This window comes from Arvicanthis niloticus, chromosome 16 (genome assembly GCF_011762505.2).
Source record: "Arvicanthis niloticus isolate mArvNil1 chromosome 16, mArvNil1.pat.X, whole genome shotgun sequence".
Lineage (NCBI taxonomy): Eukaryota > Metazoa > Chordata > Mammalia > Rodentia > Muridae > Arvicanthis > Arvicanthis niloticus.
The window spans coordinates 58,499,215-58,505,874 of NC_047673.1; positions in this window are offsets into that span (position 1 = coordinate 58,499,215).

A 6,660-nucleotide genomic window follows, 5' to 3' on the forward strand; every position below is an offset into this window, starting at 1 on the left:
AAAAACATCCATCTGCCAGATGTCATTTCTTTTGGTACCCCTAGGGTTACTGCCAACAGGTAATAGAGTTTGGTTATATAAAGCACATGCAAGATAATTTTTTATTATTTCTATGCCTGTTGTCAAGTGATAGAAATGTTTTCTTTAAACCTTTCCCACTAACATGTTTCTCATGAAAGTTTGAGGCTTCTAACATCTTTCCCATTAGTACTTGGTTATTTTCCTCATTATCTTGTGCCATTGGATCTGACAAACCTGTAAGAAGCCAAATATGAGTAATATATAATGCAGTTTCTACTTTTCATGATCTGTTGCAGTTGCATAAGTAACAAAGTTAATTTTGAGATATCAGGAACAAAATCATCAGTCTCTATATGCAAAACAGCTCTTTCTGCATATAAGGAATCAATAACTATATGAAGAGATTCAAGATAATCTAATAATACCATAAGGATTGCATACAATTCTGACTTTTGAACCAATGTATATGGACTTTTGATCACCTTGCTTGTTTTCTGTGACTCATAACCTGCCATCCCTATCCTGTTTGCATCAGTATAAAATGTTGGTGCCTCTAGAATTGGTGTTCTCTTTATAATGCATGGGAGGATCCAATTAGTTATTTTTTTATAAACTATATATGTTTACTTTTCAGATATTTGTTATTAATTTCTAAGTAGTTATTCGAAGCTCTTTGCAAATCCTCATGTATCACCCATAATGATATAAATAATCTCAACAGTAGGCAGAGGTACCACAATTTTGGCCAGATCTGTTCCTGACAATTGATGGAGTCTTATTCTGTCTTTTATAATTAATTTAGAAAACTTTTTTATATAATTCTTCAATTTTGTTTATGAGCTAAGAAAACATATTACACAATACTATCTTCCCTTTGCATAATGAGCCTGGAAGGAGAATGAATTGAAGGTAAAATAACCAGAATACATTCAAGTTTAGGATCAATTTGATCCACATATACATCTTGAAGTCTTCATTCCATAAGAGTTAACTCGTTTTTCCCTTTCCTAAAGGGAGTGTGCTAGCCTGAAAGAGAGTGTGCTAGCCCTAAAGGGAGTGTGCTAGCCTGAAAAAGAGTGTGCTAGCCCTAAAGGGAGTGTGCTAACCTGAAAGAGAGTGTACTAACCTGAAAGAGAGAGTGCTTGCCTAAAAGAGAGTGTGCTAGCAAGAAAGAGAGTGAGCTAGTCTGAATGACAGTGTGCTAGCCTAAAACAGGGTTTGCTAGCCTGAAAGAGAGTGGGCTAGCTGAAAGAGAGTGGGCTAGCCTGAAAGATAGTGTGCTAGCCTAAAAGAGAGTGTGTTAGCCTGAAAGAGGGTGTGCTAGCCCTAAAGGGAGTGTGCTAGCCTGAAAGAGGGTGTGCTAGCCCTAAAGGGAGTGTGCTAGCCTGAAAGAGAGTGTGCTAGCCCTAAAGGGAGTGTGCTAGCCTGAAAGAGAGTGTGCTAGCCTGAAAGAGAGACTGAAGAAAGCACAGCCTCAAGTCTCCAGAATTGCCTGTCAGCTTGTACCCCAAAACATTGCCTGTGTGCTTTCCTTTTTTTTATATTATTGAACCTTATGCACAAAATCATTGATTTCAAGTAAACATTTAATATAAAACAAACATTTCTTTTAAAAAGAATTTTTCTTTACATCTATTGTACCATTCAAATGCTTTATCATCCTACATGATTTCTTTAAAATCTATTCTCAAGGGTACATATAGAATAACTTTTTTTTTAAAGAAGTAGAAACAAAGGGCATTTCAGCTTTTATTATAAGATGACATAAAATGTTTACTCAACAGAAGTAATTTCATGACTATTCAGGAGAGGGAAATCACCAATTTTTTGTGCAAACAATGCTAGCCTTCTTTTAAGCATTAAGCAATAATTCTACAGCTACATCTTCCCTAAAATAATCTTTTTTTTTTTTTTTTTACATATGTCCACAGCTTTAGCAAATTAAAGCCCAGGAGAAAAGCTCAGAACCCACTACCCAGAGGCAAAATGAGAGTACAGTGAACTCATGAGGAGAGTTTACCAGCCAGGGAGCCTACAATGAAAACTGCAGCTTCCTCTTTCTTACTTTTTAGCACAAAACCCAGTAACTAAGAACTTAATACTAGATGACAAGTCACATCCACACTATTTAAATAGCCTCACAGTTAAACACATCGTAAAGACCAGCCAAATCAGTATTTACACTCATAAATCTCTGAAGACACCATGAGAAAGCTTATGTCCCTTTACTAAACCAAACAGGGAACTGCATCTGATGGTGGTGGAATGAAATTAAAACATTAAAAATACCAGTATTCACAGCAGTATTGACCCTTTATAAATAAAGAATGTGAAAATGCAATACCTTATAAGGATATTAAAGATTGAGGTGATGTTGTTCAACCACAGTGTTTGGAGTTGGAATAAAAACCTATTCGTGCTTATTAATATGCCAGTAGTGAAATCACTTTCTGTTGGAGAAAACCCAACCGCAAATATGTGCGTTAAACGCAGAACACAGGGGAAATTGCTCATATATATCTGTGTTGGTTTCTCAAAGGCCTGGAGGAAAAGCTCGTGGTCAGTCTGGACATGCTCCATTTTCAGCTTCTTCACCTGTAACACCGCGGCCACCACCGCCCCTGCAGCCGCCAAGGAGGAGGAGGAGGAGGAGGCCAAGTAACTGCCTCCGCCTCCACAGCCCGCGCGGCCGGATTTGCCTCCAGAAGCCGCTGCCACCCCGCCACTGCCGAACTGGTGAAGCCGCCTCCCTCCGACCCCGCGCTGGTCCCTGAGCCGCCCCCTCCACCACCTCCATGCTTCTTAGGCGCCATCGCGGTTCCTGCCTCCTCCTTCCCGCCAGCCACCTACCTGCCAGGTGGCCTGGAGAGTGAATGTCTTGCACCAACCGCTCGCCCCAGCAGGCTCCAGCAGACCTGAAAGGGAAGGAGGTGAGAGGGGAGGAGAGGGGAAGAGAAGGGAGGAGGAGAAGACTGAAGAAGGGAGGAAAAAATGCCTGTGTGTTTTCCTTCTTTCTTTCTATCTTTCTTTCATTCATTCATTCAAACTCCAGATTTTATCCCACCCTGCTCCACCCTCCCCCTCCCACTTTTCCACATCCCATACCTCCAACCCACCCCCTTTCTCCATGAGGTTGTTCCCACCCCCACCTCTTACTCCACCTGAGCTCTATACTTCCTGAGGTCTCAAGTTTCTTGAGGGTTAGGTGCATCTTCTCTGACTGAACACAGACCCCTCTGCTGTATATGTGTTGGGGGCCTCATATCAGCTGGCATATGCTGCCTTTTTGGTCGTCCTGTGTTTGAAATCTTGGAGGTCCACATACATTGAGACTGCTGGTCCTCCTAAAGGGTCGCCCTCCTCCTCAGCTTCCTTCAGTCTTTCCCTAACTTTCTCATGTGCCTTCCAGATATCCTTGCTTCCATTTGAAAACCCTAATCCTGTGTTGAGGCTGGACTCCAACAATATATGAAAATGCATCTACGTAATTCACCATGTAAACTAAATGGAAAAAAATCACATGATCATCTCATTAGATACTAAACAGCTCTCTAACAAACTCCAATACCCCTTCATGGTAAAAGTATTAGAGAGATTAGGAATACAAGGCACATACCTAAATGAAATCAAAGCAATATATAGCAAGCGGAGAGAACCAACATCAAACTAAGTGGAGACAAACTGAAAGCAATTCTACTACAATCAGAGACAGACAAGGCTCCCTACTCCACCACTATCTCTCAACTATAGTCCTTGAAGTACTTGACAGAGCAAGAAGGCACCTCAAGGAGATCAAAGGATACAAATTGGAAAAGAAGGAGTAAAAGTATCACTATTTGTGGTTGATATGACAGTACAGAGAAGTGACCCCAAAATTCTACCAGAGAAGTCTTACAGCTAATAAAGAGCGACAGTGAAGTGGCTGGATAAAAAATTAGCTCAACGAAACCAGTAGCCCACCTTTATATAAAATGATAAACTGGCCAAGAAAGAAATTAGAGAAACAGCACACTTTACAATGAACAGAAGTAATATAAAATACCTTGTGTAACTCTAACCAAGCGAGTGAAGGACCTGTATAACAAGAACTTCGAGTCTTGGAAGAAAGAGAGTGAGTAAGATATTAGAAGATGGAAACATCTCCCATGCTCATGAATCTGTAGGATTAACTGTGAAAATGACTCTCTCACCAAAAGCAATCTACAGATTAAATGCAATTCCCACAAAAACTCCAATTCTTTACAGATCTTGAAAGAAATTCTCAACTGCCTACAGAAAAACAAAAATTTCAGGATAACTAAAGCAACCCCAGACAATAAAAGAAGTTCTGCAGGAATCACCATTCCTGACCTCAAGCTGTACTGCAGAGCAATAGTAATAAAAACTACATGGTATTGATATAGAAACAGACAGTTCAGCCGGAGGAATTGAATCGAAGACCCTGAAATAAACTCACACACCTACAGACACTTGATAATTTGGCAAGGAATACAAAGCCATACAATACAAAAAATATATATATAAAGCATCTTCAACAAATGGTGCTGATCATCCGGGATGTCTGCATGTAGAAGACTGCAAATAGACCCACTTGGACTTATCACACTGCACAAAAGTCAAGTCCAGGTGGATCACAGATTTCAATGTAAAGAGAGTTACACTAAATTAGTAGAAGAGAAAGTGGGAAATAGCCTTGAACGCATTGGTACAGGAGACAGCTTCCTGAACAGAACACCAATGCCTCAGGCAGTGAGATGAAAATTGATAAATGAGACTTCATGAAATTGAAACTGTTCCCTCAGTCACTGCAACATCCTCAATCCCTGATTTATTTCTTTTAGTCTGTTTATATAGCAGATTACTTTGATGAGTTTTTATAAGCCAAACCATCACAGCATCCCTGGGATGAGGCCTACTTGATCATGATGGATGGTGGTTTTGATGTGTTCCTGCATTTAGTCTGCAAGTACTTTATCCAGTTGTTTTGTGGAGACTTCAATACCTCAGTTCATAGAGCAGTGGACTGGAGTTGACAAACATATTTCATACATAGTTTTATAACTTTATCACTTATAGATAACATATGTATGTATGCTGAGCATGTAGGTCAGTGGTGGAGCACTTGTCATCTACAAGTGCTAGAGCACATGTGAGACTATAAAGGAACTGAGAACTGGGAACCTTCTTATTCCTGTTGGAACTGTAAATATGAAATAGTAGAGCCTCGAGCACCTGAATGTGCATAGAAGTTATAAAAGACAAAAGAGAGAAACCCAAAACAACACAGTGTGTTGAATGGGTGAACATAGTGGGGTGTATTAATACAATGGACTAGTATCTAGATATGAAAGGAGATATTGATAATATCCTACAACATGAATAAACATTACAAACATTAAACTCTGTTGAAAAATCCAAACACCAAAAAGATGACATTTCTATATTAGATGATTTCATTTCTATTAAGTACCCAGGATGAGCAGGGTGGTGATGGCCCATACCTTTAATCCCAGCACTCAGGGGGCAGAGGCATGTAGGTCTCTATGAGTTTGAGAACAGTGTGGTTTACAGAGCTAGGTTCAGGACATCCAAGGCTACACACACACACACACACACACACACACACACACACACACACAGGAAGCTTCTAGAGTAGCTGATTTCTATGTAGTTTTCCAAAGAGCCTTGAGTGTTTGTTGTCCCTCCCCTTATTTCCTCCTTTACCTAGGCCTGCTTGCCAAGGTTGTGTGAGTGCTTGTATAACCAAAAGAAACTGAGCCTCTGCCTTATCAGATATGAATGCATGGGCCCATACCAATGGGCTGCCAGCATGGGTGACCTGGATACAACGGAGACACTCATCAACTCCAGTCAACACCATCTTGAGGAATATAATAGGATAAATATAATAGGGCAGGTAATGGGGCCTAAACAGGCGAGGGAGGTGGAAGGGTGTACGCTATGCCTCTACCTGTCTCTCCCAATTACCTCTTATTAAACCCTCCTATTCTAGCTTTTCTTTATCTCTTCATAACACTATACACTACTTCCTCTTCCTTGGAAGATATTCTTCTCCCCACTGGTTTCTTACCAGGTAGGAATCCACTGTGGTTACTCAGATTATAGTTCTCATATAAGATCCTTAAAAACTAACATCCTTGGGCTGGTAAGATGGGTCAGCAGTTAAGAACACTGCCGCTCTTCAGGATATCATGAGTTCAAATCCCAGCAACCACATGGAGACTCACAACCATCTGTAATGACATCTGATGCCCTCATATGGGATCTGAATACAGCTACAGTGTACTCTGGCAAAAGATAGCAGGGCTGGAGGGAGCAGGGCTTGGAGCAAGCACGGGCATAGTGAGTGAGGCAGGAGCAAGAGGGACAAGGGAAGGATTGAAAAAAACCCTAACATCCTTAAAGAGAACACATAAAATATTTGTGGTATTGGGTCTAGGTTTACTAACTCAAGATGATTTATTCTTTGCTCCATCAGACCAGTCTTAGGGCCACATCTTGCCAGGGCTACACAGCTGCAAATAATCTGAACCATCACCTAACTCCCCTCAGTATTTCCTTTGAAGGCCATGCAGGTAGATCTACTGCAGAGTCAAACATGACAGTGCTTTGCACAGG